Genomic DNA, 17,012 nt, shown 5'->3' on the forward strand with positions numbered 1-17,012 from the left:
TTCTTTTATGTGGCTTCTGTGCTTCACTTTTGCAACTTTTATAATGGAGCCTGCAAGACTTCTGTCCACTGTTCTGACTGAACTGTGGCTTTAGGCCAGTAGTGTTTCCCTAGATTCCAGGAGAGGCTCCTTTCTCCATGTTCCCTGCTCCTAAGGCAGTGATTCTAAAACCTGCATGTATTTTGCAGCTCACCCCAGAGGTAACAGGTTGTTGTTTTTTCTCATTTCCTTTGTGATACCCTAAGGACAATGGTGTTTGTTGGTCTTTTCTACCTCTACTGCATGCAGTAAAATCTTTTGCTCCCAGGGCTGATGAGAAGGAAAGTCCCCATGGAGTTTTGTACTGTTCTGTCAGTATCTGCTATCTGCTGTGCCTCATTCCCACTTCTATACTTCAAGCAAGACTTTCTTGGGACTTTAAAACTTTTTAGCAAATTTCTAGTTAAAGAGTGAAGCAAACCCATGACAGAGAGTATCTACTCCTCTGTGTGAAACCCCAGAGGCTTTTACATTGCAGGTCTCTGTTAATTCTAAATCAGGCATCCTAAGTGAACTCAGAGATTTTGGGAGCTGCCTCCTTCCCTCATCAGTCGGTGCCTTGTCTGTCTCTCCCTGCAGACATTTGTGTTTCTTTTGACTGACTTTCAGTATGTTTTCAACTTTCCATGTTTAGTGCTCTGATGAATTTAAGAAAAGTTTCAAATTCGTTGTTTTTTTGGCTATACATTTTTTGTAGAGTTAGGAGTGTGTCTACTTCTGATTGGTTTTAGACACACCTCTTTTATCCTCAACAGAAACATAAGTTTGAAACTGTCACTTTGAAGCAAAAGCCATCTTTTTCCTTTTGCCAGTGTCGAAGTCATTTTATAAATTCCATAGACAACTGTATTAGAAATGCTTATGTGCTTATAAAAAAAATAGAAATTATCAGTCCACCAAAAACTTAATAGCTCAAGAGAACTGAAAGAGAAGACCAATAATATATACTTCATTAAAAAATTTTTATGAATCCTATGTACTCAGAAATGAGACAACTTTTGGTAAGAGGAAAATTTAAGCTCCCTGTTGATTTTCCAATTTTCTATTTTTCTGCTTTTCTAGGTTTCTTCACAAAGGGGGCATGGCACATGGCATGAATGTATGTCTTACCACATAATGTCAGACATACAGTAGATAATAGCAAGCCAATATGAAAATAATGACTATTTCATTGGTTGTTAAGCCACATTAGATTAGTATTAAATACGAATATACTTTTTAGAGTGATTTTTTTTTTCAGGGACAGAGATAGAAATGGAATCTAGTTTGCAAACAGCAGAATAGGGTCTAGGATTCACATAAATTTTATTGGATTCACTGACAAGTCAACTTATATACATTTTTCTACAAAAGCAAAAAATGGTTTCATAAGAAAGTAGTTACCCAAAGTAAACTAATTAAATGGAAGGAAGGTGATGGTATATGATTTCTACAATTAACAAGAATTTTCTGAATTTTTAAATTAATTATCTGAAAAAAAACTATATCACAAGAATGTTGTGGTCATATCAATACAAACCCATTCTCAAATTATGCTTCATTAATTTATTCACTGAGAAATATTGTGAATGATGGGGTAATGGGATTGTAGATTTGAAGTTTAATGTCTAACGCTGGTATTCTTGACAATTTCTAAAGCTACATACCTCTATACAAATTTAACTTCTTATATACACACAGTCTCCATTTACATATATAACAAATCTATATAATGGCAGATTAAGAAACACAAAACATTTCTTTTTATGAGTATTTTTATTACACACTGGCAGAGTGGTTTCTTAGTTTATTCTCAACTCCCATGTTACTAATGATGGTCTTCAAATGGATTTGTATAACAGGACATCACCAAAAGGGTATCATTTGACAATTACAATATGCATGTTTTCTTCCTAGTAATTTAAACACAGAAGAATGAATGAAATTTTATATTGAATTTTGGCAAAATTCAGTCCAAGATCATAATATGTTTCTATCCTTGATAGTCTCAGTTAAGGGCAACTATTGATGATAAGAGTTTTTTTTTTTTCTCTTTCCTTGTAGATCTGTTTTGCTCATTTAACATGAAGCACAGTTATATAAAATAAAATTTTTAGCTTCTATCAGGCTGTTCTGATAGTATTGTACTGCTAAGAGCTAGGAAATGTGAAGGAAGAACTGCAGTAAGTCTCTGTGAGCCAGTAGTGAAAGCACAAAATGTACCAGGGCATGTTTATTGTATTGGGGAGAAAGTAAATGTCCTAATGTGAAGAGAACTAGTTCTTGTTTGAGGGACGTTTTGGCTTAAATTTAACAAACATTTATTGAAATCTTATTATGAGCTAGACATGAACACCAAAGTTTTCTCATCTAATCTTGTTTAATCTCATTTGATCTTAGTAAATATATAAAGTAGGTAATATTTATTTTCATGATTAGAAGGGTGAAAATGGAACCTTAGAAAGTTGAGGCAACCTGAAAAATAAATGTGCGATTCTAGAATTAGGTTCTGTGTGATAATGATATGCTTATCCTGGCAGATAAAATCTCATATTTGGTTATTTTCATTTTTCCCTTCATATGACATAAGCCATACAAGATAGTGCTAAGAGTGTGTGGTGGCTTGTATATGCTAGGCCCAGGGAGTAGCATTATTTGAAGGTGTGGCCCTGTATGAATACAGGGTGTGATCATGTTGGAGTAGGTAGGTGTGTCACTGTGGGTGTAGGCTTTAAGATCCTAGCTGCCTGGAAGCCAGTATTCTGCTAGCAGCTTTCAGATGAAGATGTAGAACTCTCAGCTCTGACTGCACCATAACTGCCTGGACACTCACAAGATTTATATTCAGTTTTACCAATCATCCCTAGATTCCAATGGAATCTTAGAACCTCTTGTAAAAAAGTATAAAACTCATGAAACTTTGCTAATACCTTATGATGGCATGACATTGAAAATGATAGTATTCAGGTTTCACAACATCCCAATTGTTCTTTTCTGGTAGACTTGATGAAATTCTAAAAATTCACACAATAGTAAATGTAAATTAATATTCAGAATCATTCTCTGCTTTTGTCAGATTTTTTTGTTAATATTTTAATCTATTTTGCATGTAAGTAGAGTCTTGATTCATGGCAACACTTGAGAATTACCTGGGCTAGCAAACACATGACCAAAAGAAGAAAATTATCCCATACAAGTTTCTTATACGAGTTTTCTTTACTGATTTCTTGTCTCTAACTACCCAATTAGCAATATCTGTTTGCTTCTGGTGTAAAGTGTTCAAGCCCTCAAAGCTACCTTCGTCATTTGATAATATTGTTTCCTTTGGTATTGACAGAAACAAAAACAGCTTTAAGGTATACTTTCAGCCTCTATCATTATTGCTAATTAGTTTTTTCCCCTTAGACTCATATTACTTCTAGCACTTTCTGCTGATTAAAAAGAGCTTAGAAAATTCACTGCATAATAATATCAAATTTGAGGATGAAGCATATTTGGTTTGCTATGTTTAGATATTCTATAACTTTCATATATTAATAACATAGATTACAAAACAGGTATTTTGGATGTAAATGATAGAATGATTGCGGTGTAAGCAATACAACTGTGCTCTTAAAAATAATAATACGGTATATATTAGAATATCATTAATAATTAAAAGAATGAAAATAAGAGGCAGAACAAAAGTGATGATTTTCTCTGCAAAGTACTCATTAGACCCTGCCAAACTTTATTCATTTCTACTCATAGTATTCCACAGGAAATATACATAAAATAAACTTATCTATTGTCTCCTATTAGTACAAGAACATAACATAGAAATAATAGCTTAAAGGAATTGGCTATTTTGGTTTGAAAATAATGATTTGCTGGTGACCCAATTATATCCTACATAATTATTGAAATATTTCAAAAATTTAAATACAAGAGCAGTTATTTTGGTTGGCATTCAAAAACTAGGAGAAAGAAAACACTAAATCATTAGTCACTGGTAATAGCAATTAATATATTGTGTGTTGTTCACACAATATCCACTTGAACCACTATAGACATGGGAAACCAAATCTATTAGAAAAAAACCCAAAGTAATGCAAAACAAAACAAACCAAAACAGCAAATTTACTCAAAGTGTCAAATATTAAACTAACGTAGGGATAATTAGGTCACAAAAGGCAACTTGTATTTACCTGTATGTATCCTTAACACACACAGTAACACACTGAATGTAACTCATTGGCACTTACTCCTAAAGTTATCAAAAGTTACAAGTCAAGGCAGTCCACAGAAGTCATCACTGTCTATTAGGAAGTAATTCTCCGTGATTGACAATGATCATTTCATTGAAGTTTAGGAAACACATGCAATGATATTAAATTATTTATATTCCAGGTTTAATTCCAACAATTCCAATATGTCTCTGGACAAGCAGCTTTTGTGCTTTTGTGAACATGATGTTAGGTGCATATACTTAATTTTGTCATAATTAAATATGATAACTCAAGAAAAAATATTTTTTAGGAGAGACTAATTTTTTTTTGTATTTTTGATTATTATTTCCACCCTTAAATAGTTGCTTATTGGCAGTGTGTTGGAAGGGATGGCAGAATTAGCATTTACAGACAGCAGCACACACCAGTCATCAGGGCAGCAAGAGTGATGGGAAAGAGCCTGAAAGCCCCCCTGTTCTCAGTAGCAAGTGAGTAGTCAGAGGCTTGGAGTGTTGATGGGTTAGCCTTAGACAACTTCAGCTCACTAGTCATGGTTAGAAATAGAGTTTCACTGGCTCTGGCTCCAGACTGAACAATTGGGATGTACTTATCTTGACAAGCAAGGCTGTTGCCCAGGGGTTGTTTGATGTACTCCTCCTGGGAAGACTTCACTTTCTCCTTCTTCCCTCCTCAGGCCACTAGAGCAGAGGCTTCCAGAGCTTGGCCATACGAGAAAGTCAAGGTCCATGGCTTCAGTAGGGACCACTTGTTAATAGCATTGATGTTTCTGTAAAACTTTCTCACTCTGCTCTCCAGACATGAAAATGATTTCAGGGTCAGGAGGGGGCATTCTTTGATGAAGTACTATGACAGTTGCCATGCAATTTTCTTATTGGAAAATTTCTGGGTGAAAGTATGGCCTGGGGTTCCTGTGTTGAGCTTCAGAATCTTGCTTCCAGATATACATGGCAGTCACTTGTAGCCTTGTAGCCAGCCAAAACCCTCTTAGTTGAATACTGGCAGCCCTTCAAGCCATAGTCCCCATCATGGAGGATTTCAGGCACCATTATGGGCACAATGCCTTTTTGCTAACAAATCCTGGCATAATGAACCAGAACACTGATATTTTCCATGATGCCAAGGGCTGAGAGAATGTGTTACCCAATCTTTAACATGCAAAGCCTCCTCACAAATTCCACTCTGTCCTTCTTATATTGGGCAGAGTGGAATTCTACCCATCCAGCTTTGGACAGTGGTCTTACCATTGGTTCCTGCAAGGGACGCCATACACTTATCTTCCTTAAAGCTCACAACACTGTCCTTGGGCTTGATAAACTAGGGAGAAGGGAAGCTCATCATCTATCTTCTCGTACATTGTTTGATGGAAGAGGCTTATCTATACACACCTGAGCCAGCACAAGGATTCACATGTTCACCAGCAGTCAGCAGTAGCTGGATGTAGAATCATTGTTTATGTCAAAGGACTGCAACCACTTGATAGTGCTTCTGGTGAACTAATCTGCAGCCAGGATGGCCTTACCCAGAGCAAATTTTGACCAAGTGTTAGGGCTGCATATGGGTAGGGCATGGTGCCAGTGACAGCACATTCCTGGCTCAGAAGAGGGTTAATCTGCCTGGTGTAGCAGTGGGTAGATGAAAGGACTGAGGAGTGAACAAGGCTAGGGTCACCAGAACCCTGTTCTGTGGGAGGGCTTGCTTCGTTTATTACTAGAATAAAAACAAAGATACAGGTGGGAATATACTCCTTTACATTCCAAATGGGTTCAGGTAAAGTTCTGTTTGAGAGAAGATAAATGGTCCTAGATTTTTTTCATTGCAATATTTTATTTGATATGTGCTACTTATGAATGAGAATATACTTCTCATACAATTACTGAGAAGAAAATGCTACCAAGTAGAATTTACTTGAATATGACCAAGGAACATTATGTATACACAGCATATATTTAATCCATTTAAAATACCTAAATATCTTATAAAATAAGAATTATTGGTTTGGCTATCAGGGATCATTTAAGACATGGTTATCAATAATTTCACCAAAGATGCAAAGTAGTGAAAAAAGTATATACTGAAATAACATCCTGAATACAATGAATAGGGGTATAACAGGGGTTTTGCAAGACAGCTAAAGCAAAAAAAATGTCCATTGTGGATCTTTATTCAGGCAGAAAATGAAAAGTAGACAGGTTATTGAAAGAACTGATTATTAGTCCAAAAAGTGAAAATTGAAAAATATATAAAGCATATTCCTCATGTAACAACGAAAAAAGAAAATATCAGAAGTCTCCTAGGATTTCTTTCTGCACAGTAATACAAAAAAGGAAGAAATAAAGAATGGTTGAGTCTTTACTGCATTAAATAAGAATATACTTGCAACCTCTTTTAAAAAAGTGGTTGTGGTTATCCCTATGGAATAGTATAATGTTCTGATTTTCCAGGTTATACTTGTAAAATGGAAATACCTACCATTATAAAGAGAAGTGCTGGAATAATTGTCATGAAATTAGAAATGCAAAAGCCCAATTGCTCTATACATCAATCCCCAAGAACCTGTGAATGATTGCCCACTCTGTGTATTCCCTAGTGCTTCGTCCAGGCCAATTTTAAATAGCTCCAGCAATAAATTTCTGCCATTTCTTCTGGGAAGCTATTCCACTACCTAATTAAATTTGTGGGTTGACAACTTTTCCTGACATTCAGACTAAATTTTCCCATGTTCAATTTCAACCTGCTATTCCCATTTCTGCAGTACATGCTTGTATCAGCCTATGTAATCCCCCTGCTTCCTCACTCCCTACAACTCTCAATCCTGTCCCTAAATTTTAGTAGCCTGTGGCAGTGAATACCTTTGAGAAAAATAATTATTACAAGATCAGTGGGTATACTCAGCTTATTATAGACATAAAGGCCAGTTTGTTTTGAAAGAAAAGAGATTAGTTAGGGAGTTGAAAGGCAATATATTAGTAGAATCCCAAGCCATTAAAGAAATTGAAACTCAGGACAGAAACAAATGGTGGACATCCTTCTCTTCTTCAGGTCTGATAAACAACTCCATGTTTTAAAAGGGAGCCAATCGTCCTTTTGCCTTTTCTGAGCTTACTTAACATAAAGAGTTGTTTTCCCTCCTACCCCCTCACCACATACAACTAACAGAAGCAGAGAAAAACAACCTAGCCCTAAACCCATGTTTATTTGTGAATGAGGCCGCTCAGATTCTCTGTGTTCCTCCCACACTAGCTTCTTTTTCTTGACACTATTGGACAGGGATCTAGGAAGTACAGTCTGCAGTTTACAATCACTCACTCCATTTATTTTTTTTAGGTAGGAACTCTGTCTTTTAGTTGTCAGTGCTCAGATAGAGAAAATAATTTTCAGTGTTTCAACATTGCTTATAAGTGTGTAAAGATATATCGATGTTATTTAGTTGTGATTTGTTCTTTTCAAAGTAAACCAGTTGTGATGTGATTCATCTATGAGTTACACTCTAGCAATGAGGCAGGAATTACAGAGTGGAATATTTTGGGTAATTTTTAAGTAAATAGGATAATTTCAGGGAAAATATATGCAAACTCCAGAGTGTTTTGGCAGAATGTGGGGAGAGAGATTTCTTACCATTATAGGAAATTGCCTGGTAGGCAAGAATCATATTAAACTTAGAATGTATAAAACTTTCCCTTTAACATAGTTGTTGAATTCTTAAAATATGAGAGAGCGTAGGCAAGAAACTATTTCTAAATAATAATATGGTCTTTCAAAATCCACCACCATTTGGCTGATTTTTCCAAGACTTGCCATTAGTATGTGCTCAACAGGATAATTTGTTCAAGGAAAAATACTGTAACATATTGTTGCTAACATTTTAGGAAATGCTCTATATCCAAAAAGATGTATCTCAGGCAATATCTATTTTTATTTATTACCTTGCAGTAGCATAGTTTATTAAAGGAGTTAATTTTTATATCCTGCATAGAAAGCTCATAGTTCTAGTCCTCTTGAAGTTTTGATTAAGAACATATCAGAGGTAGACATTAAAACAGTTAACAAAATTTGTAATTGACCTTCTAAAGTCATGGCACCCTTAAGATTCCAAACTTTACATCACATGACTTTCACTAGTTGTTTCATATATTCAAAATAAGAGAAGGAAATTTAAAACTCAGGAAAAATATACAGGAGAAATATTGGAAGATTAAAGAGAAGAGCTGAAAATGAGAATATTGAACATGCAAAATAAAAATAATGCAAATATATTTGACACATAAGAACATAGATTATAATGGAAAACTTATTATTTGGGTTATTAGTTATGAATCAGCAAAAGAAATAGATGAGGAAGCATTTTCATTGATAAAAGAAGCACAAAATAGGGTTGAAGCTCAGAGATGAAAATCACTAATAGAAATGTTCACTATGCAAATAGAGAAGAGGGGAAAGGAAAGTCTGGGTCTTTTGAACTAGGTCAGGGGTTACCCATGGTACTTGAATAATCTAGAGTTCTATTTGGGTCTGTGTGGGTCACCAGTTGGTGGTATGTTTCGAGAAGTTTGTGTTTATCCCACACCCACCAGGGCCGGGTGTTGGGCTGTAGGAAAGCCCTGAGACACTGCTCCGGGGATGGAAAAATGCAGTGGTACCTGTGGGAAAGCTGGAGTCCCTGCAACAAGGCCGGGGTCATGGGGTTCTCAGTCTTATGGATATCCAGGTGCCAGTAAGAGTCATGGAGGAACGGAGGACAGAGTCAAGAGGCCATGGGCTAGAGACAGCATCTAGCCTTGGGTGGGGTGGGGCATGGAAAAGGGGATCTCCAGTTTTTCCCATCAGGGAATGTCCTTACCTTGGCAGTGGCAGACTTGGTAGAGGTTGTGGCTGGGGGAGCAGAGAGACTTTCTATAAAGACTAGGCTGTGGCTCTGTAGGTGAAGGCCTTCTTCATGGCTCCCTACTGCAGATCTTGATGAAAAGAGACAGTCCAAGGTTTGTTCTAACAGTTTATTGTCATGGTGGAAGCTGGATGCATAAAACCATACCCCACTTCTCAGAGTGGGCCTGAGATTAAATACCTTTTTACAAGGAAGAATGCCTGGGAAGGAAAGCTTATTAGCTAAGCACTCTGGGCTTCTAGGTGTCTCATTAGCATGGAGAACTCTATTTTGGGCCTATATGACCACAGGTCTCATCTCTTTTATGTGAGAAGCATGCCATGTGTTCCAAGACAAGAGTCTGGCAGCGTGCTGGATATCACCTAAGCCTCAGGTGTGTGCCTACCGAGTCTCCGGGTCTCAACGTGCTCTACATTACCAAACTTCCTATATGTGCATACAGACATACATACATACATACAGACAGACAGACAGATGCACATGCATGTGCACACACACACACACACAAGCACACAAAGAAATGGGGAAAATATTTAACAAGCTAGTTTGGAGTTTGGTTTTGATGCTTTATATATAGTCTTTCCTACTTTTTAAAAAAACATGGAATTTCTATATTTTGAAATAAATTCAAGTAATTTAATTAACTATATAAAATAGGATTTAATTAAAAATATGTTATAAATACAATGTTTTAAAAAGAAAAGACAACATAGAAAAGAAATATATGAATAACTTATATTAAAAGCTCACACTAGGTGAAATCTGGTGTTTGTGAATCTTCCATGTAGATGTTCTCTGTCAGTTTTACAAGCTGGATCTTACAAAATGGCCCTACTCCAAATCAATATCTACAATAAGCCCTACCTTGTGTGTATGTGTGTGTGTGTGTGTGTGTGTGTGTGTGTTGGTCAAGGGGAGTTTTTGGAGGGTCTCAAATTTTGTTTGGCATTTCTGTTACATGCTAATAATAACTCTCTGTAATGGTTCCATTTCTGTGGCAAGTGCTTTCACTGGGCCTGGATATTTCTTATTCATCTTTAAAACCTTAACAGAGGTAGCCATGCTAACATATATTGCACAATGTTTACTTGAAAAGTGAGTCTGTTCTTCATAGATACCACTAAGATTCACTGCTTAAGTGTTCTTAGCAATGGATTATGCAAAACTTGTCCCGAATTGCACTATAGACAAAATGGCTGTAAGTGCTATAGAGATCTTTGTATGAGGGTTTGAGGCCATGCATGATTTGATATCCTTGAGGTCCCATGAGTCAACAGATCTTCTGCCTTATATGGTTTGGCCTTCAATACTGTGAGTGTTTTAAATGATAACCTGCTGGGAAACAAGATCAGATATGAGGAAAATAGAGACAGGAGAGAAACCCTTAGGGCCAGCAGAATGAATGGAAATAATGCAACCTCGGGGGTACATCTCAGGGGTGGGAGGTGTGCGGGATCCTCTAGAAACATACCAAAGACCTGGCAGGTGAGAGACTCTTGGGACTCAATGGAAGGAACCTTAGATGAAATGCACAGTAGTGAGGAAAGGAAACTGACAGAGTCCATCTCCAGTAGGAAGACAGGGCATCAAGTAGAGGGATGGTGTTGCCATCCTACAGTCAAAAACTCTGACCCAAAATTATTCCTGTCTAAAAAATCTGCAAGGGAAAAAATGGAGAAGAGCCTGAGGGAAGGGCTGTCAAATGACAAACCCAACTGGAGATTCATCTCAAGGGGAGGCTCCAAAGCCTAACACTATTACTGGTATTATGGTGTGCTTACAGACAGGAGCCTAGTATGGCTGTCCACTGAGAGGCCCAACAAGCAACTTTATATATATATATACATCTCCAGACATTGGACTGAAGTCAGCGATCACTGTGGTTGAATTAGAGAAAGGCTGGAAGAAGCTGAGGAGGATGGTGACACCATAGAATGACCAGTTGTATCAACTAACCCAGACCCCTGAGATGTCTCAGACACTGATTTACCAATCAGGCAGCATACACTAGTTGGTCTGAGGCCCCCAGCACATATATTGCAGAGGACTGGTTGGTCTGGCCTTGGTGGAAGGCTCCAGGGAGTCTGGAGTCTTGGGGGGTGCAGAGACATCTATTGGGGTCATGGGGGGAGGAATAGAATGAGAAACTGGGAGGGCAGACAGGGAGAGAGGCAAATAATGGACTGTAAAAAATAAAAGTAATAAAAATATTTAAAAATGATAACTTGCTTTTCTTACTATACATATTAATCTCCTTATCTCTTTGTCACACTACTGTTTTCATCTTATATTTGCTATTTAAAGATTCCCCACTTGGTTTCTCATTTAGCCTTGAATACAGTATTTAAATTGCTTATGTCTTATAGCACTTTACTACATGCAGTAATTAAAGGCTATGAATCATTCCAAATGTCTGTCAAATATACTACTTATCATTCCTGAGTGATACCTTCCATAAAGGACAAGTTTCAGAGGATACTTGAGTGTGCACACTTTGCTACACTCCTGAGTTTTAGGGAGTCTCCCTTTTCCCTCTAGAAAGGAAAAAAATCATTCTGAAGATATTACACTAACTTGGCAGGATAAGTGACTGCCTAAGGCTCAACTGGTTTTCCTTCATCTCTCAAAGTCTGATGGGCACATCAGAGCCAGAGGTGGCACACTAGGCAAGAGCCATCTTCCTTTCTCCAAGCCCACTTTCCATGGGTTTGTCTTTAGTTGTTTTAAAAATCAGACTGCTGTTTTGGAATAAGGTCACATTTTCACATAGGTGTCAATATACTAATCTTCATTTTATCAAAGACTTCATTTCCATTCCTTTGCAACCATATTTGTACCAACACAATGCTAATGACCATTTTAATCCTATCTAAAGAAGTTCAAGCTTATCTCTAGAGCTTTTTCTTCTATATCCTTATCAGAATTCCCTAAAGGATCCATTTATGGTTTTAAGGTTTGGGTTGGAAATGTCCCCAAAATTACCATTTGTTGAAGAACACCAATGTTCAGGGTGGGAATATTAACAACTAATTGAAGGCTCTCACTGACTGTACTATTGTGTTTATTGGTTGACCTACTTTTAAGTAATGGGTTATTGAGATGGTATAATGCTAAGAGATGAGATCAAGTTGAAGGAAGTGGCTTCCTGGGAACATGCTGTTAGGTATTATATCTTTTTCTTTGCTGCAATGTGGCCAGGAAAACATCCTATTCATCTTTGGATTCATGACTGCATGATATAACTTAACTTAATTTTCAAGACAATGAAGCCACCAAACACATTCTAAAATCTCTGAATCCACAAGACAAAACCAAACCTTTACTTCTGTAAGCAGTTTTTATCAGTTATTTTGGCATAGTTACAGAAAATGTTCTACCATTATCCTAAACAATGTTCCAACTTCTTCTGATGGATTCTCCAAGTGTTTCTGTATTGGTAATTGTTATAGGGACAACTTATAGTTTTTAGTTCCACTTATGAAATATGCATTGTGTTTTAAAATATGTATTTGTTCACACACTGTTAGAGGCAATGGAACCCAAGATTAGGCACTGGAATATTTGTTTACTGTGTGTGTGTGTGTGTGTGTGTGTGTGTGTGTGTAGGGGGGTTGGTTTCTGCTTTAATAATAAGGCTATGGGTGTTACATTCTCTAAAAAAAGAAATGTTTTTTTTCACACAAAGAAGGTGGAATTACTAGTAGGAGGATCAAACTTATGTACCTAATTGTTTTGTAAGGGCATCACTATTTATCTACAGTTTTCATTAGCATATGTAAGTTATGCATAATAACTGGTTTCATTATGACATTTTTATATGTAAACATATTGTATTTTGATCTTATTCACCACATATTACTTAATAAAGGAGTGATTATCTTTCAAAAGCATACAGTTCCTAACATTGTTGCATTGAGAATAAAATTTCAACATTTATTTTTGAGGCACATTCACTCCAAAACAAACCTCAACCTCTAATAGTGAAATACAGTTATTGGGAAATTAAAGTAAAAATAAATGAGAAAATATGCTCTATATTAAATTTCCTTCTAAATATCCAAGCTTCTTTCTATAAGCCTGACCTACTCTCAACCTTAATCAGAGAAGTTTCCTTTTTATACTGGACAACAGACAATGAATGTAGAGATATATAACTTGTCATTCTCTTGAGAAAGAAAAATAAGTACACAGACCTAAATGAAACATCTATATTAATCACATTTACAACCAAGACTTAGAAAGTTTGCACAAGGTGACTTGGAAACAATGTAAGAGCTCAAGGATGGAAGCACTGTGGTGAAATGCTGTTGTCTGGATATGGCATGGTTTTAGCACTCATGAGTTCATAGTAGCTGTGGCTGACTGAACAACAACTGCAGAAGATCAAAACAGACAAAATCTTTGTATAGATGGTGTAGGTAATCTTCAGGCTCCATCCCTGAACATAAAAACATAGAGGAGTTATTGGTATTGGATAGTTCATAGAGAATGGAGAATTATTTTCTTTTTAAGATATAACCACTGGTAGGTTTCCCATGATCCAGCAGATGACTTCATATCCATGCACATATGAATTACACTAACTGAATTTAGTAAGATTCCAAAGAAAGGCATAGAATAAATCTGGGTAAAGCTACTTGTGAAAAATATAGAGAGAACTAGAAGCAGGAAATACATGGCAGATATGATCATAAACATGTATGAAAATTTCAAAAATAATATAAAAATAAATAACCTTAAAAATTGAAAAATTTGATACTCTAAACATACGTTGTTCCTAAACTGACCTGACTTGCATATTTCATGTATTTCAATTCAAAGTCCCCCCAATTTATCTGGAGTAAAAATTTGACTGATACTAACATGCATATTGAAATGTAAAGGTACTAGGGTATGTGAAATAACAAAGGAAAACTGAAGCCATAGCACATACTGCTTCCCACCTTTATATAGAGTTAAGAAAAGTGAACATACTAATTGTTACAAGGGTCTTTTGACAATTATACTCTGAACAAAGGTATATCTAGAAAACATAAATATCTTACAAGTATAAACTGTAAAGAAACAATGCTTTTTCCCCAATAGCTAAAAGAAGACTTGAAATGCTATTTCAGAGTTTCACCAAAAATGGCTTATGTATACCAAAAGGGTCCTTTAAAAATATTCAACATTATGAATGATTAAAATGGCTAATATAAATATATTAACAGGGAAACCGTGATGAAATTATTTCTTATTGCAGGTTGATGATAAAATTATTAAATTAGTCTGGAAAAGAAGATTTAGCTGTTTCTTACAAAATTAATCAAATATGATATGACCTGGTAATTATTCTCTTGTCTATTTATAAGTAATAATTAAAATTGTATCTTCAAACAAGCAATGTACCTTCATGATTATAGAGACTTATCCATAATGTAATGAATTTAGATTTCCTTCAACAAGTACATAAATCAAACTGGCAATTGTTCCAATAGGCTAAGAACTCAAATATAAACAACAATGAACTAATGACAGGAACAAATTGGGAAAATACACACATCATTATACTAAAAGAAAATGTAAAAAAACATCAATTTCAAATGGTTATATATGGTCTGGTTCAGCTTATATGTGTTTAAAAGATTAAATTATTATAACCAATTATTGAATATCTTCAGTTTTCTTGTTAATGTCCTTCAGGACTACTGGAAACTTGACAAATAAAATCATGTAAGTTCTAGTCAAGTCAGTTGTTTCTAAAACTAGTAAGAACTAGACCAATTGTTTCGAACAACATACCCGAAAAATAAATATATGAATGTTTGCTTTAGATTATGTTGTTATTCCATTCTCAGTTGGATTCAGTTGTGTCCATAGTAAAAAATAGCATCATATTCAGTGGATGCCTTGGAAGATGAAAGAGAAAAGTTTCAGGTTCTTAAAAGCATGTCTCTGAGGTTTGACTTCCTCCCAGTGATTCATTCACACATTCTAAAAGTCCTATTATATACCATCTCCCAATTTTACTGCATGGTAATGACAAGTCCATTAGTATAAAGACTGCTGGGCTTCATGTAAGATTAAAACAATAAATAACAAGGTGAACATGAAACACACATGTATTTTTTTTCTGTACTTTGCAATTATGTAAATATTCTAAAGGCCAACAATAAATGCACGCAAAATTTTTCTCATCTCACACATTCAAATAATGAATACTCATTATTTCCTTGTTCAGAATAGAGGATTATTAAATTATAGAATTAATAATTTACTAGTTGTTTTGTTAAGAAAACAAAATCATCAAGGAACATAACATATCAAGTTTTATGCAACTTGACAGGAAGAAATTCTAAAATGTTTGTGGAGTTTTGACCTTATCATTTTTACTTTAGATACATGTGTAGGCTGATATGAAACATTGCAGAGTACAGGTTCTAGTGAAATAAAAATTACAAAGTAAAACACAGATATGATATCCTGAAATGATTAAATAATTTTTTAATTGATCTTTTAAATAGTTTGTCAGAACATACTTCTTGTTATACTGTAACTTAATAGTTGCATTTTGGATAATGATCGCTAATATGACATTGAAATTGGAAAACATACATAATTACAATGATCAAGTGCAGCCTTTTATAAATACTAATGCTAACTTAGGCAAGTAGAGAAGCACACTGTCATTAGAAATATTTTTTTTTGTTTTTTACACTCTAGATCAAAAAAATTTGAGCTAAAAGACACTTAGAGCTCAAAAGAAAGATAAATTCAAAGCACAACACAGATTTTAAGATGTCTTAAAAATAATTTCTTCCTATTTATTTCTTTCTCAAGAACAAAAATAAATGTGAACATTGTCAAAATTTCAACACTTAAAATCAGATCACTGTAGATTTATGAATAATTTTACATTATTTTTCTTCCAAAACATTTCTATTTATTCTGTGTCAACATTTGAAAGCACACTTTCCTCCATCCTTTATTTGGCAGATATTTTGTAAATAAGCACTCAATCAGTTCTGTTTTTAACCATTTTTTTCAAACTCCTCTCTTCACTAAGTTGTATTAGAAACATTTCTGTATATGAGATTGCAACTGTGGCATTTACAAAATGTGACAGTTTATAGCCTTTTAAAGAAATAGGATAATTAGACACATTGTGCTGTTCAACTTTATGAACTTTTCAGCCAGATTGTTTTCTACTCTTTTCTCATTTTAACAAGTAACTGTTTGCTCACTACCAGGATCATTATAACTACTTTCAACTATTAAATTGGCCTTTTATTTTATAAACACCAGTGCATCTCCTATTAAAATACAATGAAAATTTGTAACTTCAATTCATCATGAAATATCCACAGAGAAACACATTATTAATCACAATGGCAATTAGAGTTCTTCATGGAATCAAGCCTACTAAACAGTGGTAAGTGGTCTGAAACATTTTTAGTAAAAGGCAATATAGTTCAGAAGTCTAGGCTTCACCGGGCAGTGGTGGTGCACACCTTTAATCCCAACACTTGGGAGGCAGAGGCAGGTGGATTTCTGAGTTCGAGGCCAGCCTGGTCTACAGAGTGAGTTTCAGGACAGCCAGAGCTATATAGAGAAACCCTGTCTTGAAAAACCAAAAACCAGAAACCAAACCCCCCAAAACAGAAAACACACAAACAAACAAAAACATAGAAGTCTAGGCTCATCAGAACATAAAATCAGAAACCATGGTTATGACAAGAAAAAAAAATAAAGAATAAGTTTGATATTGAGATAAAAAGACTAATTTTACTTTATTGTAATTAAATGAGCTTAGAAGGTTGTGCATAGTTCTGACCTGTCAGCATATCTAAATCTGAAACTATTAACCTTTCTTTCCATCTTGTAACTATTTATTCAATTTCTCT

General features: G+C 35.3%; 1 pseudogene; it reads right to left on the bottom strand.

Annotated features, from left to right (window-relative positions):
* Positions 1–4,631: 4,631 nt before the first annotated feature.
* On the bottom strand, positions 4,632–5,690 carry LOC117695037 (fructose-bisphosphate aldolase A pseudogene; annotated as a pseudogene).
* Between the last annotated feature and the right edge of the window lie 11,322 nt (positions 5,691–17,012).

Source organism: Arvicanthis niloticus, chromosome X (assembly GCF_011762505.2).
Source record: "Arvicanthis niloticus isolate mArvNil1 chromosome X, mArvNil1.pat.X, whole genome shotgun sequence".
Taxonomy (NCBI): domain Eukaryota; kingdom Metazoa; phylum Chordata; class Mammalia; order Rodentia; family Muridae; genus Arvicanthis; species Arvicanthis niloticus.